The following is a 26,903-nucleotide window of genomic DNA, read 5'->3' on the forward strand; positions in this document are numbered from 1 at the left end:
TTCCAGTTGTGTTTGTACCTTTTTAACTGTCTCATTAACTGGGGCTGTGCTCCATGTCGGGGTCTGTGTGACTTGCTCCTGTCTTCAAAGGAATCCTCTCTGTAGTCAGCACTGCCAAAAACCTGTCTAAAAACTGCCTGGGATGTGGATATGAGATACCTGGGCTGGACTGTTCCTGCATTGTGCCCAGCGGTGTCGCTGGCTTGACTTTTGAGGGAAGTAAGTATATAAGGAACTTCCCTGAGGCTGCCACAGTTCTCAGAGGGAATAGTCAGAGAATATAGTGTGATCAGTTGATGGCCATACCCTTTCTGGGATGAAATTTTTTCATGTCTGAAAGCAAGATGGAGTAAAAGCTTTTCGGTCAAGCAGGATAATCAGCGTCACGCACATTAGTAACGTTAGAAAAGGCTCAACTAGTGTCCCTCGCATTCAGCACTGGCGTTTACCTCTCCGCTTCCTTGGTCAGTGACAGAAGGGAGAGGAGAGAGCAGTGCCCCAGGTAGTCCTTCAGGTTCTCAACTCTCTCCACCTTCCAGTGTCTCCTGCTGTGCAGGAGGTTCCTGAGGAGGCTTTTCAGGCATGTTGAGCCCTGACTGAGCACTGGGAGCATCTAAAAGCTCATAGCTTTTTGAGGGAACACCTTTCCCCTGTGACACTGTCCCTAGCATCCCTTCCCTCATCCCGCTGTGCAGGACTTCTTGCCCCAGGAGGAGGGGGTCAGCCACGCAGCTTGACCAGGCCCCTGTAGGACTGGTGAACTGTTAAATGGTCGCTGCTCACCTGAAGAGAAGTTCCCAGCTCAGGGGGAAATCAGAGCCTGTCCAGGACAAGAGATACCAGGAGCTCCTGAGAAAAAGGAATGAAGTATCCTTTGCCCACATGAGCTTAAAACTGCAGTCTTCGCGTTCTTACCTTGCACCTGAGCTCCCAAAGGACCCCTTGCACCTGAGCTCCCAAAGGACATCTTGCACCTGAGGTCCCAAAGGACATTTCCAAGCAAGTTGGGAATTTTGACATGGAAAGTTTGATGAGAAAACAGTCCTTGAAATTCCTCCAGCATCCTGGAAATTACCTTCACTCCCTTGCCTAGTTCTGGAGAACTAGACCTGTTCTGCTGTTCCCAGAGCAGTGTACAGAGCTTCTGAAGACACTGCCTTGGACGCCACCTCTTCTGTAACTCAGCAAGCACGGCAGGAACGCCCCAGATCAAGAGGCTGCCTCAAAAGCAAGGGGACGCTGAGCAGTCAGCATCGGCACCACCTGCCAGGCAAACCCTGCAGCACCAAAACAGCCCGTGGGACCAATTTGGGAAGGAACTGCTGAAGGCATGGTGCTGCAGCTACTGCTCTGTACGTTGGAGAGTGGTGCCTGAAGCAGAGAGGACAGACAGGGTGGAAGTGTTCCCTGGTTTGTTTTTGATACCAGGAAGTCAGGATAGTGCAGCCAAAGGAGGGTAGGTAGGACTAGCACTGCAGGACCCGTCACTGCTGCCAGTATAACGATGCCAAGGGACCCGGACAGTGACACAGCGGCTCGATTCAAGACCTGTGGCAGGTGTGGAGCTGGGACATACCCTGCTTCTTACCTTTTCCTGCTGGCAGTGTTCGTGGCTGCTCGTCCTGCATGGGACGATGGAGCACCACCTCCTCCACGCGCTGCGCACCGGTCAGGAGCGTGGGCTTGTGAGAGGGAATTCTCTTGGGTGCCAGCATTCCTCCGGGTCAGTGTGGTGCTAAGGCCTTTGGTGGATCTACCTGCTGAGTCAAAGCCATCTTCTAAAGCGTTGGGGCTTCCAAGCCTAGGTAAGCCAGTCACACGGGTAAACATAAGTGATATAAACCTATGAGGTTTCCCAGTCTGTGCTATCCTAGGAGACAGTGCTGGTTTCATGGATGATGCTTCTCCTGAGGCCCCAGGTACTGAATTTCGTGTGAAGATGTGTGTACACACAGAGCACTACACAGAGAGCACTCTTTTGTGCAACCAACTGCCTTTAGAATGGGGTGTCCTGTGTCCCAGTCACATCTGCACAGCACACACACTCATCCCCAAAGGGGTTTGTGGTCATCTCAGACTTATAAATGTCTAAAATGCTGGGGTTCAGCACTCCCTCGCAAATAAACAACGTGTAACAAACGCTGCCCAATGAAGGGGTACAGCAAAAACTATGGGATTTTTGTGCTCAGAGGCTGAACACTGACCTGTTCGCAGCTTCTCTAGTGTGATGGGTTAACCTTGGCTGGCCTCAGGTATCTACAAGCCACTTATCACTCCTCTCCTCAGTGGGACAGGGGGAAGAAAATAATCTCTCGTCGGATGAGATAAAAGCGGTTTAATAAAGAAAAGCAAAGAAGTAAAGGAAACAAAAAAAATGTATTCTCTACTTGCCGTCCTCAGGCGATGTCCAGCCACTGCCTGGGAAGTTGGGCCTCAGTACACGCAGCAGTTGCTTTGGAAGATAAACACCTTAATAATAAATGCATCCCCCCCCCTTTCTTTTAGCTTTTATTGCTGAGCATGATGTCATATTGTATGGAATATCTCTTTAGTCAGTTGGGGTCAGCTGTACTGGCCATGTCCCCTCCCAACCCACTCCCATCCTCCTGACCCTTGAGGGGGGGCTGGGGAGGCAGCCTTGATGCTGTGAGCCTGCCCAGCAGTAGCCCCAACACCGGTGTGTTATCGGCACCCTTCCAGCTACAAAAACAAAGCGCAGCACTCTGAGGGCTGCTGTGGGGAAAGTTAACGCCATCCCAGCCAGACCCACTACATGCAGTCGTTCAGCAAATCAGGCAGAACCCTCCTGTCCTGACTGCCCCGGCTACGCGTAACCTCGCAGGGTATTTAGCCACCGATGAGGAAGCCTCTGCCCTTTGTTCATCTCTTGGGTCCTGCTGCCTGTCACCTATGCTCACCAGTAATTCTGCCGATAAACTCCAAAACACCTGGAGAGTTTGTACGAAAGCATGGTCGGTAACTCAGCTCAGGAGGTCAGGGACACACACAGGTCAAGCCCTGTGAGACCAGGACCTGTTATTTATGGGAGGAAATTTTTTCCTGGATGTGAGAGAAGAGAGGTGGATTCTGCTCTCTGGTGACCACTGGGTTTTGAAAGCCTAATTTCCAGCCAACAGTCATCACATAAACTTGTGCTGAAGAACCTGACCTAGTTTGAATAATTAGAGGTAATTGTCAGCTCTTTCCAAATGACAAAACCCTTAATCACCAGCAGATGCTTAGCCAGCCTCACAAAACAGGCTGGAAACCCATAATGGGATGGGGAGTATTGCTGTCCCAGAGGCACCAAGTTTCAGGAATGGGCAGGAATCTTCCTCAGGGGTTTTTCCAATACATGGTCAGATGCTCGGACTGGGGCACTGGTTCAAGCTGATGGGCTGGGCATCTCTCCAAAAAATCTGTAAATATGCCGTGAGCACATAGATGACTGACAGTGAAGAATCAGGGAATAATTCAAGATGGAGCAACATTGAAATGGGGAGCTGAAATTCTGAGTTGCTCCATGGATTCTCATTCCAGATCCTTGAATCTGATAGATTCTCAGATCGCTAAACTAGTCTGGGGTTTCCTAAAGCTTTTGGAGCCCCAGGCAGGGAGGCTCTGACAGATGTGGGTGTGCTCTGTGGCAACCGATCCTTGGAGCTGTCTGCCAAGTGCACTTCTGGGAAGCGAAGAAGGCCCTGTGTTCAGTGGAAACCCCAGAAGATCTCTGGAGAACTGTGTTCTGTGAACTGAATGTGGGAACCTTTGACTTGAAAGACTGATATTTTCCAGTCCATCTTGTTGAAAGGGGCTGGACTCTCAAGTCCTGGTGGCAGCGAGGCAGAGCTGAGGGGCAGCTGGGAAAGAAAAAATGCAAGACTGCGGGAAGCTGGGACCTACTCCCAGTCCTGTCTGCATCTCACCTGTCTGTGAACCAACCGCCTTACGAACCCTTTTCCCCGCACACAGTTGTTGTCTCAGCATGGGAGGAGAGACTGCTGAAATAAGAGGGTCCTTGGAGAACTGACTTTTAAAAAGGACCCTGTCTGCAACATCTTCCCTGCTCTGGCTTGAGCTGCAGAGAGCAAACCCTCCACTCTCCTAACTCATCCACTATTGGGAGGAAAATACGCCTGAGCCCATGATCCTGCCTTGGTGTATCCTCAGGCCATCTCCCTCCCACAAGAATGTCTCCCCGACTCCTGCTGCTTCTTCCCTGCATCATGCAACAGGTCACAGGCTGTGTGTTTCCATCCTTGTCGCTCAGGGATCTCAGAGTGATGTTGCACTCTGTGGCATTCTTAACCTCTTTAAGCCCTAGCGTATTCTTCCAGGGCTTAGTTTCTGTGGCACTCAGAGATATTAGTGTCACTACTTCCATCTTTCAGAGCGTAAGCTAATTGAGTTTGAGCATGTGATGTTGGCTACAGTCACATAAAGCTACACCGAGCTGCCTCAGGTTACACCGTAACTCCCACTGGAGTGGGAGTTATTTGCAAATAGTCAAAGCTCTGAAGAAAGGAGAGAGTATGTAATGGGGGTAAGAATGCTGATGGGAAAAGCAGGATACATGGCACTACCTGAGATATCCCAGTTTTAGCTAGACACCTGGGTGTGTATAGACCCTCTGTATAAGCAGAAATGAGTCTGAAGGGTCTGAACCCACCAGAGAATTAATCTGGATTGCTAATTCCTTTATGTTGACTGCAAGTGGTGGCTAGGTGAGAGCTGATTTATGTGAAATTTAGGAAAAGGAGCACTCCAAGATGATGTGAAAGGGACTGGCTGTGGGGAAATGAAGGGTTTGCTGGTAGGATGCTACCAGGCAGTGCTAAAACAGAATAGATGGGCAGGGAGCGAGCCAGAGCACTTGCAATACTCAGGAACCAGGGCTCCCAGAGGTGTTTCACTTTCTGTACAACTAGGTGATGGGAAAACCCCTGGATGGGAATCCCCTGGGAGTGGTCAGAGCAAGGAGTTGTCCTCCTACCCAAGTAGAGAGCTGTGACAGATGTATTTTCCATAGAGAGTGTTGTAATGATGCATTAAGGTTGCTGAGAAGTGACTCTGACACATTTGGTGCATTTTATAGCCCACTAGTATTCATCTATTCCTGTATAACCTCCTGCAGTGGGACTAATGCTCAAGGATCGTGACTCTAAACCAACAACTCCCTTGGGAATGTGTCTGGGACAAGACTTATTCTGGGGTCTTTGAAGCGGGCAGTAATGTGGAAACAGTGACACCAGAGCCGTTCCCATGAACTAGGGGGTCTCCCATGTGGGCATGGGTGTGGAGCTCTTCAGCCAAAAAAGGGTGAAAAATTAATCATAACACCTTTGGGGAGAGCTCAGTTTTCCCATGATGTGTTTGTTTAGGGCTCGGTTGTTACTGCAATACTGCTGCCACTGCAGGAAGAAAAAGCCCAGGGCAGTGGCACAGTATGTGGTGATCAGAGCTCGTAAAAGGGGAGGTGGCAGGGATGAAGAAGTTTCCTCCAGTCACACAAAGAAGGACAGCAAAGAGGCACTTTCCGCAAGGACATCCGTTGCAGCAACTTGCAGACTGGGGAGACTGCAGCTCTCCTAGATCCTTTTGTACATACTGTTTTCCCCAGGTCTTGCTGATGGTGTGGCAAAATGCTGCTCTGTCCTACGGGGTCTGGAGACAACAGCAAAAGCCAGAAGCTGTAGAGCCGTGAGTCTGTCCTGGGCAGTGCCTACAGCCCCCTCACCACTGCTGGTGCCTTCTCAGGTCTAGTGAGTCTCAGCTGAGTGCTTTGCTCCCTCCCAGCCATGCTCAGGCCTAGACACCAGCCTTCCCGTGTCCTGGTTCTTGCCCTGCCCATTCAGGCTGCCTCCTCCGCACCTCCAAATTGCTCGGGAGAGGCTTGGCTGCTCCCCGAGGTGCAGAGAGCTGGTAGGTGAGAAGGACAACACAGCTCTCCGGGCAGGGTCCGCACGGAGGTGGCTGCCAGAGTGCAGACCAGCAGTGGCAGAGCTGGGGACAGGCTCACCTTGGGCGTAACTCAGGCAGGACTGAGCTGAAATGGAGCTCCTGGCCCAGGGGCCCCAGGTGAGGCTGCCTGGGGGCCAGTAAGTCCTATTATCATACTCAAGACCCTAACAGAAATGCGTCGGTCACACCAACTGGATGTGGCCTGAAGAAAAGGGCATTTTTCCTCTGCTGGCTCCTGCCAGATCTTCTCAGCCCTGACTCAGGGCCTCATATACCCGTTAAGATCTTCTTTTCACGTGTCTCTCCCCAAAGAAGGGCTGGGACAATGCCAGACTCCAGCAAACTGTTCTGTCCAGTCACCCAGTGCTGGCAGGTTACTTTTGCTGGAATAAACTCCATCTATTGCCTCTCTACAATGCTTCTAGCCCAGACATCCTCCTCTGCTCTTACTGCCAGCATTGTAATGAAAAATGGCTCTTCTATTATGTCTGCTTCCATTTGAATCCCTCTAGGAAAGATCTCGTGTTCTCCAGCTCTTGCTGCTGAAATTAGCACTGGCATCCTGCAGGATTTCAGGGCTTGACTCTCACATCTAGCAGTGGGAAGAGTTACTGAGACTGCAGAGACAAGATGTATTTGAGAGCCAAGTGTCCAAAAGTACACACTTAATAATAACACAGTGAAAAGGAGGTGCTCTGGGAAGGCAGCAAAATGATCCTGCTAAGGATGAAAAAAAAATAAAATGTGTTCTCGGGGGTTTGCACATTCCAGAAAGGGTTAAGCGGTGGCACAGCATCTGGGACAGCTGCAGAATGCTGGAGTGGGCATTGGGATTGGAACCAGAATGACAGTTTTAGGTCACTCACAAAGCTTTCTAATTATGCCTTTTTTTTTTTTTTTTTAAAAAATGGTGTGTTTTATTCTGTAAGTGCTGAACATTCCACAATTGCTGTGTTTAATAAATACAGCGGGGGCTCCTAGGAGACTGAATGGGGCTGAATGAATGAAGTATGTGAGACATCTGAAACCTATTAGTTGGAGCAAACTGTTAGAGAAGCAGGAATTCTTCTCTTTTTAAAAAATATTTATACATTTTACTTTAATGTCAGGCCAACATCTTATTTGGGGTTATGTTCCAGTGGAAGGAAAGGTGTGTCGGGGGGAAATGCAGGGGGAGGGGAGGTACATTTTTGGTTCAGTCTCAAAAGGAGCAGAAGGGCCCTGTGGCTTTAGTAGCATACTTTCCTTTCAGAATTGAACCCAGCACACAGAAACATAAGGCGACATTGCCCCAGCCTCGATGGGGGGGATGAATGTCTTGGGACTCATTTCATTTTGGTTTGCATTTTAGGTAGTAGGCTGGGCTCATCAGACCTGAAGCCCCTTGCCTGCGGCACTGGGAGAACTCTGCAGCCCTCACAAGACTAGGTTTATGGATGCCATGAGATTTAGCTTGTTTAATCTGGTTTTGATATTTAGAGAGGAATTAGAGTGCACAGCCAGCATCTTCTCCAACACATGGACAGCTCCATGAAGTCAGACTAGTGTCCAGCACCAGCAAGAATGACGCCACATCCCTTCCACATCCCTTCCTGCTCTGTTCAGTGCTCTCTGACGCAAGGTTTCCACCCAGGCTTTTCTTTCTAGTGCAGAAATTAGCTCATTTATTTATTAAAAGGCAGAAAAATAGGGAAGATGGATGGGAAGAACACAGACCGTTCCACCAGAGAACAAGCAGAGGTAACAGCTCTTTAAGACCCACTTCACCTGCACGGATGTCTCTGGAAAGGGGTTCAGCAGATAAATAGTTGACAACACCCAGCTTCAGTCTGGACATACTTTGAGCTGAACTTTCCCTTCTCTAGTGGCAGCCTCAATTGCTTAGAGGCCAAAGAGACCCTTGAGAAGCAGTGGAAAGGGGCAAGGACCCCACTCAGCTCTGCGGGCTGTTTGACCCAGGGTGTGCTGCGCACAGCCGCTGGCAGAAGGGAACCCAACAAGCTGACAGACTTCCTTGACTTTTGGGGGCATGGCTGCAGGACGGGCTCTGCTCCTCTGGTGTGGCTACATGTGCCAGCTCAGTCCAGCCAGGTCCATATCTGGGTGGCCTCAGACCTGGGCTTTGCCTACTCGAATCTTCCTTTTTATGGTCTGCTCTCTCTTTACCACCTGCCACTTCATTGATCTCTCCTCCATTCCGAGCTTCTTTCTCCTCTTCTAAGATGAGGAGAATCATAGAATCATTTAGGTTGGAAAAAGACCCTTAAGATCACTGTGAAATGCACAAGGAGTCCAAGGAGACCTAAGGAAGTTAAGGGTCTTCTCTCTGCATACCATCACCCATCTTCCACGGAGACCTGGATGCCCAGTAAGACCACACAGTGTGACTCCCCACACGCAGGAGCTCTGATCCTCCAGCATGCCAGAAGCAAGAGGAATGATTGCCCTTACAGCCAAGCCTCGGCTGTCCGTAAGCACTGTAGGTCTGTGTGTTCCGAGCTTCAGGTGATCCAGTGAGCTGTGTCCTCCTCCAACCTGCGGTTTGGGGATCTGGGGAGACCCTGCCCTGTTAGTTAGTGAGACAGCTGCTCCTCATGGAGCCCCTTCTGGAGTTCTCAAGGGGCCGTATTTTCTTAGATTTGATTTCTGTGATCACATATGGGAGGACAGGAGATGTGGGGATGGGGGGTGCTCAAGAGTTAGTGAGGGAATGAGTAGAGTGGATGTTGCCAGGACATCTCCAAATTTAGGCTGAATGTTTCCTGCTGGAGGTTGTGGTTAGGGGCCGATACCTTGCACAAATTGGTGGCAAGTCTCCCAACTTTTGGTGCTTCACTTCACGTTTCATGAACTGTTTTGATTTCTAGGACATGGAGTGACATTTGATCTCACCTCTCCTTGGGTAGAAACTTTGGATCAAAGCTAATGATGGTGTCAGAAAGCTCCAGATGATGCAGTATTTTCCAGCTGATAAGGGAAATGTAAATTATTCCTGCTTTTCTGTGATTCCTGGTGATCTTTATTCAGCCCAACTTTATTGCATGTGGTACCCATTCACACTTAAAATCCAAGTCCTTCCTTTCAGGCTTCCTGAAACTAAAATGTAAAGTTTTAGGAAACTCAGCAATTGCAAATGTCTTCTGTTATTCTTCTAATCTTCCATAACCTATTAGATTGTAGGATATCTCCCCACTGCATAGGAAACAGATGTTCTTGCAGTGGGGATATACAGTGGGGGCATCATTAAATTTGTTTAGATTAGAGTGTCTTGGAGATGGGATTGTTCTTTTTGGTTACAAGTTGCTTCAACCTTCTATATGTGAGCTAGGATCTGGTTGAATTTCGAGTGGAGCCAGTAATGAATTTCTGTTGAGTTTCTTTTTGCCGTTAGTATCCATCCCTTAGCTGAGACTTTGGAAAATAATTTCTGAGCAGTTTTTGATTTCATCCATAGGTCAATGTAGAGGTAACTGCTCTGAAAACATGCGTCGGGCGTGAGATGAGGCTGTTTCTCATTTTAGTGAGGAAATAGTGTAACCTACAGATTGAGAGAGTCCATGAATGGATTTAACTCCTTCTAGAGCTATAGAGGGTGAGGCACTGAGGAGACATTGTATTTCATCCCACTGATTGCACTTTCTCTCTGGTATCTGTTCACCATCAGTAGGAGGAACTTGATGGATTTCAGTGTGGTCATTTTTGTGTAACTCGGTTTTTCAGACCTCTTGATTTTGGTTTGTTGTTGTTGTTTTTTTTTTTTTTCTTTTTTTTTTTTTCCCCATTCCCTTTTATCAGGTTCAAGCAAAATTGTGCTGTCACTGAAGTCATCCAGGGAAGTGCCAGTGCTAATTGCAAAATTTCTTTGTTTTCCTCCAGATTGGAGGTTCAGAGTGTGTGTTCGTCTGTGTGTATGTGTGGGTGGTGATTGCATCTCAGAATTTCCAAGACTGTTATAGCTTTTCCTTTTTTTCCAAATTAGTCAAATATGAGTTCTCCCTCCTGAAAGATCTGGACTCCACTTGGAATAGAAGTCTCCATATATAAGAGAAGCTGAATAAAAGCTTCTCTCACTGGAGGAGATTATTCAAGGGTTAGACGAAAGCAGAACAACGTAACAACAAACACAGAAAAGGGATGCAGTGTTGTTTTATATGTTGGACAGATTTTCCACCCTGAATATGTGTTGATGGGAGTGCCAGTGACAAACACTTTGGAAAAAGCGCCTTAAGTGTGAGCCAGGAATTTCCTTCATCAGCCTTTTGCTAAGGTGTACAATATATCATGACCTTAGCCTTGCTCATACATATTTCTGAAGGTGTGTCTCACCCAGGACTCTTGGGAGCACCATTTCCTCATCTTGCAGGACTGTCTGGACACGTTACCCTGCAGCCTCCCACCCTGCAGCTGGCCTTTGAGGAGGGCGGGTGCTCTCTAGCTGGAAACAGGTCGTTAGGAGGTGAAGTGACCCACGTAACGTGATGAAGATGAGCTGGAGGCTAGATATTGAATGGAGCAGCCCTGTCAGGTGCTGAGCAATTGCTGAATTAAACACAACTCAGTTTAATTAGAAACAACTTAGAGCAGTGCTCTAGGTCAAGAAAGGCAACGGGTAGAAGCATTGCCAGAACTGCAGTTTAGGGGCTGTGAAGGACCACGGCAGGAAATTTAAGCGATGGCTTGAAATTTAGACACAGTGACTGCTGGAGGATGTTTAATAATTGAATTTGATGCGAAGGAAACTCTCCAGTGGACATCGAGGGTTCAAAAGGGTGGGCAGCACTCTGGTTTACGTGGTGGGTAACTCCAGTAGAGTAGGGTACAACACCAAAACCATTAGTGACTCAAAGTCAATAGCAGACGGATCGTGCCGTGGCTGACAGTGCCAGGCAAAGTACAACGTCTGCAAATATGCAGGAACTCCAATGGCTTGTATAACTTGGGATATACAGGTGTGAACAGCCAGATCACAGGCAGAAGTTTGGAAGAGTGACTTTTTATAAGAAAAAAGTAATATCAGAAACTGCATGGACCATCAGAGCAAACCCAACACTTCTTCACTTTACACCGTGAGCTAGTTGATACCAGAACCGGTGATATTAGAAGTAAAAGAAAGGCCATAGTCATAGATTAATCAAGAGAAATCCAGCCTTACACAGATGATCTTATCCCCATTCCCCAAATCGTGCCACTTTAAAAATTTTTCTTTTTAAGAGATGAGAAGTCCAACAGGACACTCCGTGTTTTAGAAATTCCAGGTTAAGTGAAGAACCAAGCAGCGCTCATGGCTGGTTATCACAGACAAAAAAAAAAAAAATCCATCCTTGATTCTGAGTAAGCAGTGTTCAGCAAGAACTAAACCCTTGGTGTGTTATCAACAGTCACAGACCCAAACCACCACCATACCAGCTACTGTGAAGAAAATTAACTTTATCCCAGCCAAAACCAGTATAAGTAGTCAATCAAAAGATGACCTTGAACTGAGGGGGAAGCAAGGCGACACTTCAGGCAGAAGCCATGTGTTGCTCATGCAGTTGCTTCTTCCAGAGCTGACAGCTACTTTGTCAGTAGTGGCCAGGTGGTGCTTTCTGGCAGTCCTTGCCACATGGCTAGTAGCTACTTTCAGGTTTATTTTCATAGGGATATTCCTAGTCAGTGGGCATGACTTACCCAGTTTTCCTGGACTCCAGCATCTCCCGTTTCTCTGGCATGCCTCAGCTGGACAGAATGCAGTGGGGTTTTTGTGTTTTTCTTGTGTATGTAGTACCGCCTCCATGGGTCAGCCCGAGTTTGATTCCAGCCCTTCCTTCTAGGGAATAACTGAGTCTGTCAGCACAGTAGCTGGAATAGATAATTTGCATCAGAATAAACAGTCCAAAAACTGGCATAAGCTTTGAGCAGAAATGCAGCGTTCTTGGGCTGTGAAAAACTTCTGCTCACTTGCTCCGCAAATAGCAAATTCAGGCTCCCTTGCTGCTTAGTTTTGTCTGAACGCAGAAGCTAAATACCATGAGAATGGTTTGTTTTATTTCCAACTTGCCGGAAACCAGAGATTCCTGGGAGATTTCCAAGCCAGTCGCTAAACCCAACTGGATTTTGGTTGCTCTATCACATGTGAACCTAAAACTCTTGAGATCCTCTGATCTTTACAGCAGTGTGATTGTCCCGACTCCCTCTCCTGGCATCACACTGACCCATTCACAATTGCTGTGTGTTCATTCTTTTAATTTCTTTTCTATCCATCTTACTGTGGCTAGATATTTCTTTGGTTTCTCTCTGAGGCTATGAGCCATATCATAATAAAGTGGAGAGATATGATTCCCAGCGCATTTTGTTTCTTCTAAGCTTTTACTCTGGGAATGAAGGCGATTAAACTGCGTGTCAGGGTGGTTTTCATGGGTCCCTATTCCCTCACATTCCTCTAAAGCCTCCTTTGCTTTGTTAAGGGTGGCTGCATCTGTCAGATTATCTAGTGTGCTCTGCTCCTGCCCACGGCCACAGGGATCACCGGCTGGTAAATCTTCTTGTCGCCTTATAGGAAGGGTTGGTAGAGGTGCCTAGAGCTAACGCTGGAAATGTCCCATCAGTTGACATAAGGAAAGAAACAGAGACAGTGCAGTGGCTGGCTGCAAACTGCCTGCAGGGGATGCTCCAATGGAAGCTGAAATCCGGTACGGTAGCACAAGAGATGTCCAAGTGGCAAAGGAAGTGTGAGATTGACCCTATAATATTTTTTGACCAGCTTGTAACACTCTATAGACTCAATAAGTCTTTCTCCACCCCAAACTGGCACAGAACAAATGTCCTATCTGCCCATTTTCTACCACTGCAGCAGTAACAAGGATGCTGATAGAACAACTGAAGTGCAGAACACATCGCCATGTGCCAGGCTGTCGTTTATATTTGAGATATATTGAGATATATATATATACTTGTCATAGTTCTCAAATTCCCAATATATGCATCTGCATGCGTTGCCCTTGTATGAATTATTAAAGATGGGGTTATTTTAAATTGAAATCAAGATGGATCAGGAACAGCCGTCTCGCCTGTGTGTGTCTGTGTAGCTAATACCTGTGGCTGCTGCTCCTTGAAGCCACACCGGGCTGTTCTCTCCCTGAGCTGTGAAGGGACTTGCTGTGCTTCCCTTGCAAGCTGCTTTGCCATGTTGCAGTGGCCTGCTGGAAAAAAAAAAAAAAAAAAAAAAGCAGGACTTCTGTGTTTTCTCCCTAGCACTGAGGGAGAAGTGCTTAGACTAACTCCAGCAGATCCAAACGAGTGGAGTGGGGAGGTGGCCAAGAGCTTGGAAGCAGTCCTGGGCTCCGAGTGGAGCGCAGCCTGAGCTCAACGCCGTGGCAGCTCTCCACATGGAACGTGACGGCTTTGGAGAACTGCACCTCTGCAATCCTCAGTTCCAGGAATGTTCTAGGAAGTGGGCAGAATCCTACTGGTTTTGGTGAAAGCTGGAAAAGCCTGATTTCCCCTTGAGATTGCCTGCGGTCTCTCAATGCCAGTGTGGCACAGCAGCCCACGATGTTTGGGTGATGTTTAGGGCCAGGAGACCACTGCCCCCCGTTTAACCCGTGTGCTTTCCTCTCTTTATCCCCTTCCCTCATTCAACCAAACCTCTTTCCCTGCAGCTGGCAGAAAACAGGCTTTTCTAGTTAATACCAAAATAAACATAGTACTGTCCAACATGGGAGGGAAGAGAGAAGGGGGGAGCATGGGGCTCAGTTGTAAACGGAGCACAGTAGGAGAGGGTTGCGTATCCCAGCCTAGCGAGTGCAGGAGGTGATGCAGCACAGTAACGTACCGAAGGAGTCAGCAGAGCTGGGACAGGACCCGAGTCCTTTTCTAGCTCCTACAGCCTTAGGAGTGTTTATTGAGGGATTTCTCTCCCTTTTCACTTGGGCAGACACACTATATGATCAGATCATTTGGGATTTGTTCCAGGGCACTTTTTTTTAGTGATGGGGAAAACATGAGCAATTGCAACATATTGGTTTCCCTACTTACAGACAAGACAACCTAACGGGAATAAAACAGGAATCAGCAAAAGAGGCTGGTGGGGGTGAAAGGTCTTGTGGAAGATGCGTGGGGTGGAATGGCAGTGTGCAGAAATCTCCGAGAATATTCTGGGCATCTGAATATTCTCTCTGTGTTCGTCCAGGTTTCATCCACCCACTGGGAAGGATTAAAATTGTTGCTTTTTGCCTAATTTGATTTCCTTTCTCCAAGAAATAGATGCACATAAATAAATAGTTTGAAAGTGGATTCAGCCTTCACTATGAAGAAGTAACCCATGTTCCTCTACAAAGCCCTGGCAGAGCTGATTCAGACAGTCCTGAAGCAGTGGGATTAGATCTAGCTTGAATTTTATTTCTTTCTTTGTGTTGAACCCCCATGCTCATTCACTTCACCAAGCAGCTGGAATCCCGGGCACACGGTGGGAGGTTGGCTGCTAAATAAGAAACGGCAAGGAGGGATATTCAGGGATCTGTAATCAGGCATAGGCGAGGCACTCTGTGCCCTCTTCTGCTGTGCCGGGGTTGTGTCTGATTGCCTTCCGACCTCTGTGAAGCCCTCTGTCCCACGGTCCCACTCCACTGAGTGGAACTCCTTTCTGCTTTGGTCTTTATCTGCAAACTCTTGGCTAACTTCAATGCAGGAAGACAGTATTTCATGCCCCAGTGTTAAAAGCAACAATTAATAAAGCACTACAGAGAACGTGACTTTTCTGGAGTTCCACCCCTCCAGCTATGGATGCTTTAGCCCTCAGACAGGATTCCTTATCCCTGGGATGTCTTCACAAATTGGCCTCCTGGCCCTGCCTGGAAGGAGGCCTGCCTGTTTACACTCTGCTGTAGACCAGGGCCCGTGCAGGCTGGATTGTATTTGGTGGGGCTTTTGAAGTGGAAACAATGCTGCTGTGATGGAGGAGGTTGGCAAACACAGAATGGCCAGACACGTGGGAGGAGGAGGAGGAGGGATAGGCCAGTCCAATGACTTTGTACCCAAATAGCGATGCTGAACTTTGGCATGTCGAGTTACCTCCCCTCCCCGCCCCCCAAACAATCCATACATTTATGTCATCTAGAGTTCACATCCTGATAAAGCAGATGACCTCAAAATAGGCTGCCTGGGCTCCCTGACAGAGGCAGCTACAAGGTGTGTCTCCTCTTCTTTGGAGAAGAGGCTTGATCACCCTGAGCCTTGTGATCAAAAGTTTACCGGGACAAACCAAGCAGGACTGTGTCTACCTGCCTTGCTGGGGGCTCTGACACGTGGCTCATCCAGCTCACTGGATCGGCCTCTGCCCAAGGTCCTGCCATCTTCCCTTTCCCAGCGCTGTCTCCAGGTATCCAGGAGACAACTCAGAGGAGCCTGGTCCTAGCCCATGCCTGCAATAAACTCTGGGACAGCTGTAGAGGAGGAAAGTGTTGGGTGTTGTGTTGGAGGGGTGTGCTGGACAAGAGAAGGAACCACTCTCACCCCTGGAGACACCAAGTCCCCCATGCTGAAGCTCAAGCAGGTTGAGTCCAGCCCACACATCTGGTTCTGCCTCGTGTCAGTTTGCTCTTCCAAACTTCATCCTTGTAGCTACAGAGGCTGTTCGTGAAGTTACACGTGTTTGTATAAGGAGAAAAGTTTATCTTTTCCCTGTTACCTTCCCCCATCCACACTCAAATTTGATCAAACCCTAGCTCATCCAGGCAGGTGCTCACAGATTTACGAGCTCTGTGGGCCTTTATGCTACACACATCCACCTTCTTTTGTCTCAGCCGGGCAGACAAACCTCTTCCCTGCCTACCAAAGGCTGTGAGTACAAAGAAAGCATGAAGGACTTTGAAGAATCCAACTGCAGGGCCTGAAATTGTTTAAGAAGGAAGATTAGATAAAATATTTCAGAGCATATGGGACTTCTTGACCACTCCATTGTTGCCCATCCCCAGCTGTCAGACCTTGAGCAATCCCAGAAGGAGTTAATAGAGACCTGGGCATGAGCCAAGAGCTCTTGCCGGAAGCTTATCTTCCCCACCAAAATATCTGATGTCTGCGGCTACGGACATGGTATTGTCCTCATAAAATACAACAATAACAACAAAACAAGCACTGCTATTCACAGCTCAGTAACAAGGCATTAAAAAAAAAAAAAAAAAAAAAAAAAAAAGGCACTGGAAATGTAAGAGTATTTATTAAAATGGAACCATGTGTTTCACATAGTCCTGTCTTCTTAAGCTTGTGCACATCACATCGATGTTTATGTTCTCCTCTGGTGTGTGAGGGGTTTTTTCCATGCCTGTTAGTGATTAGCCGGAGGGAGCCTGAATGAACTCATGTCTCCAGTGAGTAGGACCAGGAAACCCTGCACACACTGGGTGATATGCAGCTGCAGGAAAGACACAAAACTTCCTGCAGAATGGTCTTGCTCGTGTCCCTGCAGAAACAGCTCAGGAGACACAAAAGACCTGACTGTAAGGAAACGGGGAAAGAGAAGAATCCAGGGTGAAAAAAAGAGGAGAAAATTGTCCTCTGGTTCATTGCTGAAAGTGTGAATTCAAGCTCTGGATTGAGAATCTTCCCTGGAGATGTCTCTTAAGACTCTCTCTAGTGAACCTGGAGCAATCCCATCCAGGGAGGCACAGAGGTGGCTTGGGCCACTAGCTATGTATATTTATGGCTTAAGTGCATCACCCTCACCTTTTACTGGGACCTACAGGAGAGTCAGCAGGTCTCTGGGGTCTCCACCATGCATAAAGTGTCCAGAGGAGGGCAACAAAACTGGTGACAAGGCTGGAAGGGATGTCCTGTGAGGAGCAGCTGAGCACTCTGGGCTTGTCTCATTTGGAGAAAAGGAGGCTGAGGGGTGACCTCGTTGCTCTCTGCAGCTTCCTGAGGAGAGGACGTGGAGAGGGAGGTGCTGAGCTCTTCACCCTGGGATCCAGGGACAGGATGTGTGGGAATGGCTCAAAGCTGCATCAGGGAGGTTCAGACTTGAGCTTTTTGTCGAGGCTGAGCGTGATGGACCACGTAGGTGGCAGCTTTGGAAGTTTCTCAGCCCTCTGTGCTGAAATGCACACACATGGAATATTGTTTCTTAAATGAGGAGGCTGATCCTTGAAAAAACAGTGGAGCTCATTGTAAACTCTTCAGTAGCACAGGCAAAGAATTTCTGGTCTTTAACAGAGGTCTTCAATCTGTCTGAAGCCACTGCAGCATTAGCACAAGATGTGGGCAAGAGCGTTTGTGGGTAACTTGCTGGTCATCTGCCTGTCCAGGTCCCTGCTCCCTGCTGCTGTGCAGGGATGCTCCTGAGCACTGATGGGCTCCACGGCACAGAACACGCACTGAGCAACGCTGTGTAGGTACAACAGCAGCTGTGGTGAGTCTGGCTTAGTCTTTTATTAAAAATACAGACATGCTGACAAAGTTTGGAGTACAGGTTTGGACAGGAATGCCCAGGGAAATAGGTTGAGAGGAGGAAACCGAGAGGAAATGGGTATTCAGATATTTTTTAGTTGAAATTGTCAATGCCACAGTTGTCATTTTTATATGGATGAACAGCCTGGGGAAGGACTGGGAAGTCATCACACATACAGGTGTGATGACATCTGCATTGGTGATACAGCTTCACAGAGCCAGAGACTGGAAGGGACGTTAGATCATCTCGAGTGACCTCATATGGATCAGAGATTACTGAATTTCACCCATTTATCCTGGTACTGAGCTTAATCACTCAGTCTGACTTGTGCATTTCCTCCTGCAAGACATCCAGACTTGCTCAGAGGCATCAAGGACCGGGGAATCCACGGCTTCCTTGGCAGCTTGTTGCAATGGCAAAGCACTGTTACTATTAAACATGCTTTATTTATTTCTAATTTGTAACCATCTGACTTTGGCATCCAGCTGATTATGATTTTTTCCCAATGGTAACGAACTCTCTCCTATCCTGCATTCTCCCCTTCCCCCAGTGATATTCATGCATGGCAACCGACGTATCCCTCAGACATCCTTTTGTTTTGATAAGCCCAGTAGATGAGCTTTCCCAGCCCTGTGGCCAGGGACTTTCTTCAGGCCTTTGATCAGTTTTGTAGTTCTGTTTTACAGCCTCTGTGGCTCAGCTCACTCCCTCTAATGGCCCTGTCATTGAAGTCTTGTCCAACCTGGGGTCTGCAAATGTTCCTAGACTGTAATTTTACATTTTTTTTTCCTGTGCCTCTGGTGAAAGCATGAAAGGCCGCAGACCCATAAATATTATTGCAGACCCATGATCCATATCAATAACTGTCTTAACCTGTTGAGTACACGCCCCTCCGATGTCATCCACGCAGTATCTGCTCTGCCAGTGTTTTCCCTGTTACATCCACACTGTCCTTGAACCAAACTTATGAAAACTTACCAGTCCAGCAAGCTTCAGCCATATTGACCGATATCAGCTGAACCGCTACCCTTTAACTTGTCATTAAACTACTCCCACAGATTTATTTATTATAGACAGTATAGGGAGCAACACAGGCCATACAGTTAAACCTGTGTTATTCAGGAAGTCAAATTTGATTGTCATTTAGTTCTTTCAGGCTCTTGGTGAAAGTCTTGAACGTGTATCAGAAATAAAGACTCACGGGAGTGGTGGCAGCGCACACCAGCACCTTTCCTGGCAGAGTTCCTGGTCCCTCCACCAGCTGCACCAGCCCTCTGAGGCCAACGTCCACCGCCTGCACCATGTCAGACGTCAGCCAGGAACTGCCTTTTTCAAGTGAATAAGTCATGTAGGTGTTGGCACTGAGGAAAATTTGCTTCTACTGTTAGTTCACAGCTGGCACCAGGCAGAGAGAGCTGAGAAAAAAAGAGGGTGTTTTGCACCTCCCAGGGAAGGCAAAGAAGTAAGAGCTAAACTATTAGCTCGAATCTATGTATGTTAAAAGGAAACAGATTTACTGCTGGCTCTTGGTTTATTCTCTCATTACACTGAACTGGAAAAGAGACCCTGCAGGCGACGGACTAAAGACATTCAGGTTACTATGGCCAAACAATGACATCAGCTGATAGACTAACTCATAACAGAGGGTGGTGGTGACTCGCACACGACCCTGACAAGCAGAGTCTGTTAATGAGCCAAAAGAATAAAAAGGAAAATCTATTTCCCCAGACCTTGAAATATTAATAATACTTGCAAGAGAACAAAATAATGATGCAACTCCCGAGAGACACAGAATGATCTTCTGCCAGACAGCCCAAGACACAAAGATGTCTGCTGTGTTGCTTGAGGATGCTAAAGGCTGCGCTGATCTCCTGATTTAAGGCAGGAATCCTGCATCCTTATGCTGCTAGCCGTTCATCAGCAGCCACTGTAGTGGAGTGATTGGCTGACATAAATTTGTTCTCATCACTTCTGGTCTTTCCGTGTTTGTCAGGAATTAATTTCAAATATATCCTGAAGACTTGGGATTCTTCTTAAACGACAGGGTTAGACCAGGAACCATTGCGTGGGGCTGGCCTTGAGTCTGTGACAATCCAAGCTGACAAACTGCTAGTAGCCAGGTTTGGAGCGAGTCAGTGAACACTCTTCCAGCCAATTACCATGCACTCCTCAGGGGATGATGAGCTCATGGTCCAGTTTAGATGCCACTGCCTTGTTCTGGGGCAGGAAGAGAGTTTAAGAATCCAGACATGATCCACAATTGATAGTACTTTGCAGGGCAGGAGAACGGTTCTTGTTATACTAATTTGAGTGGAGCTGCTCCCCCTTCTCTTCGTATAACACGGCTTGTGGGTGGCAGAATGGGGCTTTGCTCAAGCATTTTTAGTATCGCAGTTTACTGCAGGGAGAATTCAGGCCTGAGTTTGCTGCTTGGGATGGTTTGTTTTCTGTGGCACTGGACTGCAGCTATGCGATGGTAAGGCTGTTCCAGCACACGCTGTACTGTTCCAGCTCCAATGTTGCCTGTGTGGTCTGGCAATGCTCGCAGTACAGATGCAGTTTTGTGCAGCACCTTCTGTGGAGGCAAATCTTGGGACAAGAAGTGAAGAAAAGAATGCCTGGGCACTATGAAACCTGAGATAAGTTTGCATTTACCAACTGATTCTTCACGGGCAAACAAATCAAAATCTGTGGACCTCCCCTGAACAGAAGAAACCAACCACCGTATTGCAGATGACATGTCAGTGGAGAAGAATTAAAGAATATCCATCCAGGACAACACAGCCTGTGTTGCCTCAGTTGGTGATGAATGAGCTGGCTGGTATATCATAGAATCACAGAATGACTTGGGTGGGAAGGGACCTTTAAAGCTCCTCTAGTCCAACCCCCTGCCATGAGCAGGGACATTTTCGACTCCAGCAGGCTGCTCAGAGCCCCGTCCAACCTGGCCTTGAGTGTTTCCAGGGACATTGTTTCCATCTACCATCTTCCAGTGTTTCCATCTACCACCTCTCTGGGCAACCTGCTCCAGGGTTTCACCACCCTCAGAGTAAAAAATTTCTTCCTTATATCTAATCTGAATCTCTCTTCTTTCAGTTGAAAACCATCACCCCTTGTTCGTATCGCCAGAGGCCCTACTAGGTACGGGAAGCTCAGTAAGTGCTTCAGTGGAGGGCTCCACCTGAATGACCCTACTCTGCTTCCTAGCTGGGCTAACTCACCTGGAAACCTTTCCAACAGGCCCTTTGGATGCATCAACACGATTTTTGGAAATAGAGTACTCGACATAAGCCATGCCACACCACTTAGCCTTGGGGCCAAAGAATACTGCCATACTTATTTAGCTGCTAATATGGCCGTAGACTCTCAGAATTTACATTGAGTTTCCAGTTGCAAGAAATAACTGACATAAATTTCACATGGAAACTTCTGGACAAGTCCTTCTCCACACAACGTAAAATGCACTGCCGTTGAATTCAATCAATGAAACGCCATGCAAAGTTCTGCCACTGCCCTTCTGCTCCCCTGCATTTCCTCAGTAAACGTTTAAACCTGCTCCTGTCAAACCCGTGGAGGGTAACCCAGCTGTACTTCTGCTTCGATGTGTCTCTTGTTTTTCTAATTATTCAGGAAGGTTATGGAAGGGCCTGCCTCTTGTATTCTGTAGCTGTAAGCTGCTGAGATGCTACGATAGTTCTGCTGGTGAAAATGAAAGGTCACCTAGCAAAACCAGAGATGATCCCATCCCATCCTATCTGCACATCATTAGTTGAAGTTCCTGGACTAAATATTTTATAGTTCAGGATGAGTTTTTTTCAAAGGATAGGCTCGCACATTTAGTGCTTGTCTGCAGTGCTTTTCGCTGCCCCATGCAATATGCAAGAGTGCTTTCATCTGACCTTAAAATACAGCCAGCTCCGAAGCAGAAGACTGCAGTTTTTTGACAGATCGTTGCCTTCAGTTTTTGGAAGCAGACGCGGAAAGAACTGCTTGGGAAAAAAGCAGGTGCTCCCAGAGAATTTGGATTGTGGTTAGGCCACTCTTAGTATGATTGGTCAACGTTACTTGTGCTGCTGAAAACTGACTGCTTGTTGGGTACAGGAGAATGACTTTTAACATGTTTTGACAGTCTTGGTGCTATGTGGGAGCCTGGTGGCCACATGTGCGATAGAAGTTTACAAGTATGATTTTATTTAGTTTGCCATGGTCAGGGAGCTGAAATCTCTTGTATAAATAATTTGCTTAAAGATGGGAAGACCTGAATGAAAACACGCAGGATTTCCCAGTTCTGTGTTGGAATTGGGCAGGACTGAAGACAAGCCGAGACAGATCATAGGTGTGTGTGTGGACTCCTCCACATGGGAACATGTAGGAGCACGGTGTAAAATCTTCACAGGACATCCACATCTCTACCCAGGAATTCATTTAGTCTTCATCCCTCTGTACACATAGAGCTCCAAAAATGGCTTCTTTAAAACTCCCTGCTTTGAGTAGAGCTTCTACAGAGTTTGAGAAGGCATCATGTGAAAGAAAATTATTAAAAGACATCCTGACTTTTCTTGATAGTGAGTAGAGGTCCCAAGAAAGAGTCAGTGTTACGGGATGGATCTACCTACCTAGACTTATACAAAGCTTTTGACACTGTCCTGCACAATAGCCTTGTCTCTAAATTGGAGAGAATGGATTTGACAGATGGACCACTCGGTGGATAAGGAATTGCTGGATGGTCACACTCAAAGAGCTGCGGTCAGTGGTTTGATGTCCCGGTGGAGAGCAGTGACGAGTGGTGTCCTCGGGGGTCGGGGTTGGGACCGGCGCTGCTTAACATCTTTGTCGGTGACATGGACAGTGGGATCGAGGCACCCTCAGCAAGTTCACCGACAACACTGAGCTGTGTGGGGCGGTGACATGCTGGAGGGAAGGGATGTGCCATCCGGAGGGACCTGGACAGGCTGGAGAGGTGGGTCTGTGCAAACCTCATGGAACTCAACAAGGCCAAGTGCAAGGACTTAAAGGGGGCTACAGGAAAGATGGGGAGGGACTCTATCAGGGAGTGTAGGAATAGGATGAGGGGTAATGGTTTTAAACTGAAAGAGGGCAGGTTTAGATTAGATATAAGGACAAAATTCTTCCCTGTGAGGGGGGTGAGGCCCTGGCACAGGTTGCCCAGAGAAGCTGTGGCTGCCCCCTCCCTGGAAGGGTTCAAGGCCAGGTTGGACGGGGCTTTGGGCAACCTGGTCTAGTGGAAGGTGTCCCTGCCCGGGGCAGGGGGGTTGGAACTAGATGATCTTTAAGGTTCCTTCCAACCCAAACCAGTCTGTGATTCTACCATTCAAGGAAGAGCAATGCTGCTTTAACACCGTGTTCTACATAACTGCAAAAAATAATAAACATAAATATACTGAGCTTCATATTTGCTTTTAAAGTCCTTTAGAGGCCTTGGCATGCTAGTCAGCTGAAAGCTCCAGTGCTTGGTTGGAGTGTTAGGACACCTTCTTTTCAGTGACATTTCCAGAATTTACTGGGTTGAGACAGGTTGAAAATGTCTGCGTTTGAAAGACCCATTGCCAGTCCAAAGAAGGATAGTGGGGACATTCCTCATGGATCCCCATTCCCATTGCACGGTTCATACTCTGCTCCTGCTTTTGGGAGCTCTGAGGAATCAGTTGTTTGAACGGTGCAGTACCGAACATAGGCAGGTTTTGAAGAACTAATCCAGAGCTCTGGGTTCTCAACTAACCTGAATTGTTTTGTCTACTGAGAAAGGAAAACCAAATATAATATAACATCATGTATTTTTCACATTCATTTTGATTCACTGTACATACATTTTTGATTACTTTTTTATTGACTCTCAGTTTTACCTTAGGTCAACCTGAAATTTGCCCTTTGACCTAAAATGAAATTATGCATTTTTTCACATTATGTTTTACCAACCCTAAACAAGGCAGACAAAATTTGGGATGGAGCTGTCATTTTAATCTCGAAACCAGAAGCTCATGTGGGTTGGAAGGGACCTCCAGAGACGTCTAGTCAACCACCTGCCCAAAGCAAGTCCAATTGGATCACCTTGTCAGTCTGTGTTGAGGGGGTTATCTCCAAGAATAGAGATTCCATCATCCCTCTGTGCCTCTTCACAGTGTTTGACCAGTCTTTGTTCAAAAATTTTTTTATATCTAAGCAGAATTTCCCTTGCTCTAACTTGTGTCCATTGGATCTTGACCTTTCGTTGTGCACCTCTGAGAAAACCTGTCTGTCTTCTCTGTACCCCCCTGTTAGGTAGCTGTATACAGTAACAAGATCCTCCTCTCTGCCTTCTCTTTTCACTGAACAAACTCATTTTCCACAGCCTTTCCTCATACATCATGTATTCCAACCCCCGACCATCTCGATGACCTCTACTGGACATGCTCCAGTACATCACTGTCTTCCTTGTGCTGGGAAGGCAGAAACTGGAGACAACGTCCAGATGTGATCTCAGAAGTGCCGAGTAGAGGGGAATAATCGCTGCCCATGACCTGCTGGCTGCACTCTTGCTGATACAGCCCAGGATGTGGTTGATCTTTCAAAGATGATGGGGAGCAGCCTCACAATTACTTCTGCCAGCACCATCAGCACCTTCAGATGCATCCCATCTGGCTCCCTGTGTATTTTTGTTTTGGAAAAAAAAAAAAAAAAAAGTCTAAGAAATACCAAAACTTGAAGTTCTCACTTTCCAAAAAATGTATGTCCTTCTTTGTTATGACCGAAAGAATTTATGGATGATTCCAGAACTTCAAACAACATTTCTTTTAGAAAATTTGCTCTCCACAGGAAAATTCAACTCATCACCATTTCAGATCTGTATGTAAACTTTATGAAGTTGTGCTTTTTGTTATTTTAACTAATCTGTCCTTCATTGCATGTTGTAAAATGACCAGTAACCACCTTCCAATGGAGAAGATGGAGCTCTTGCCCACTGCTCCCCTCCTGAACCTCTCCAGTCCCTCTGGGTTCATCCCTTTGCTCTGTTTCCTTGCACCAGCTGACTACTCTGGGCTTGGATTGTGCACAACGTTCATGAGCATGACATGATTTTTGCTTTTTTTTTTTTTTTTTCACTGAAAGAATAAAGAAGGACATTCTCTCCCATGAGGAATGACTCCAACCTGTGCCTTGCTCATGGCCGGGCTCAGAAGTGTGTGGAAGTAATCGAAAGGCAGGCGCAGAGCTGTGTCTGATCTTTGTCTTCAAGATAAGCTAATTGTGGATTTCACCACACCAACACTTCTATAAAGTGAGTTGTAGGAAGGGATATTACAGTTTTCCCTAAAATGATCCTCTTGTTTACACTTGAAATTAGTTCACATGGAATTTACAGACTTTGGACCTTCCACTGGGGAAGTACACTCATGTGGTGACTTGTGGATTGCTGGTGTCCTAAAGAAAATTCCAGCTTCTCTATCTGAAAATTGTTTTTAGGCTTTGCCTTGGCAGATCCAAGCAGTAAGTGGCTGGAAATCCTGCATACGGCATTGAGCAGAAGTTCCTGGGATCTGGGGAGCTGGTCCAGTGTTCTCCATCTGTTCCAGCACCGTTGCCAAGTTAAACTTCTGTGCTACAGATTGCACAAAGGGGAGAAAAGAGCTACAAATGAAAAAAAAAAAAAAAAAAAAAAAATTTGAAAATGGTGGACTTTGAATTCAACCGAAGGAAAAGAGAATAATGTGGGTCTCTTTGGGGCTGGAGCAGACAGCTGTGGTGGGGAGACTTCACATCTGCCTGGAGATGACCACTCTACGGCTGTGAGACTCCCCACCCCCACGAGCAAAGGGCTGGATGCAGACTCCAGCCCACCTGAGGGCAACAAGAAAGGTGTTTGTATCCCTGATTTGAATTTCACAGGAAATGGAGGGATCGCCTTACTCCTGGCAGGAGAAAGAGGCAATTTTCATTCTAAATAAGGCAGCTCCCATGTCAAAAGTTCCACAGTGAAATCCCACTGCACTCACTGCATGGCTTTTTATGAATAAAATCTTAATAAATGTCCAGTGCTTGATTTTTTGCAGCAGACTTGCTTGGCTTTGATCTACACTTGCCTGGGCTCAGCACGGTTGCTGCAGCCTGCCAAGCTAAAGAGAAAAAAAAGTTACTTTCCTTAGGTTTAAATAAAAGTGTGTTTTTTTAAACATCTTGGCTGTTGAGTTGTGTTATACATCATGCCTCGGCCCTATCCCTTCTCTCCCAATCCAGAGCGCACACTGAAACAATTTCCCTGTGGTTTCCCTCCTTGGTGGAGTCGAATTCCTAGAAAACAAAAGGAATGTTGCAACTGTGGTCACAAGCTCTAAGCTTGCAAATCTTACACACAGACGGGAGCCTTGGCTTGAGCAGGACACTGATAGCAGCTTATCATGAGTGGGTACCTCGGGTTTGATCCTTGCCATTTGCTCCAGCAAAGCAGACGGGTCTGTCTGGTTCCGTACGCATCCCAGTTCCCACAGGAACGTAATGCCTCACACATGTGTGTAAAATCAGGGAATATTTCTACAGCCCTGGGAAAGGCAGAAAGCAGTGAGGATCTGATCGCCTTTGGTGGCCCCCTGCCCCCATCTCTGAGGTCAACTCAGATCTTCCAGTGACTTCCAGAGGCAAACCCATCGGGATCTGGATCTGAGCTGGTCCTGTCTAAATGCGCCTGACTGAAGCCCTAAGTCTCAGGGTGGGGACAGACTCTCATCCGAGTTAATCCACATTGAGTTTAGTCAAAGCATCATGATAGAGCCAAGAGTGCATCTCGCTGGTGCTCGGGCAGTGGCTCGCAGCCCAGCTGGACACAACTTTCCTCCACCTGCCCCAGAAGGCTGATTCGGGGATGCTGGTGGAGAGGTGGGCTGGTGATGAGACCCCTCATTCCCACCAGAGAGATAATGCTTCTCTCTGGGCTTGTGCAAAGCGGTGTGACAGCAGTGTCAGCATGGCCACTGCCCTACGGCTCTGCTCCCCAGGTGTCACGGGCTCTGGCAAACCAGGGAATCCCTGGGAAGGAAGCCGTTGGCAAGTGTCATCTGCCCAGGCATCCAGAGCACGGGGCCGTGTCCTGCTGGCCAGCACACACTCTTCAGGAGGGATCCCGTCCTGTTGCTGAGGGAAGCTTGGACTCTCCTCATCCCTCTGGAATGACTCCAGCCGGACCTGAGCTAGCCCACTCCAGGCTCCACTGGTGTCTGTGGGCCACTCAGAGTAGTGGGGGTTCCTCTGCCAGCTGGGAACTGAGCGCTGACAGTGTGAGCAGAGACCAGAGGATTCCTCCTGGTCTGGGTGTCTAGAAGGCAGCCGCCCTTCTCCGCCTGACATCAATCTTTTCTGTCTGTCATGAACGAGCAATGGAATCCAAAGGGCAAAGAAAGTAAGTGCCATCCTCTGCTCAGTGTTCGGCATTTCAGCAACTCTGGTTTTATCAGGCCTTTTCTGTTTTTGGAAATCTATGAAGCAAAAGACCACTTTAACTATTCAAATGCTCTTGGTTTTTGCACGAGCAGCA

Source organism: Athene noctua, chromosome 27 (assembly GCF_965140245.1).
Source record: "Athene noctua chromosome 27, bAthNoc1.hap1.1, whole genome shotgun sequence".
Lineage (NCBI taxonomy): Eukaryota > Metazoa > Chordata > Aves > Strigiformes > Strigidae > Athene > Athene noctua.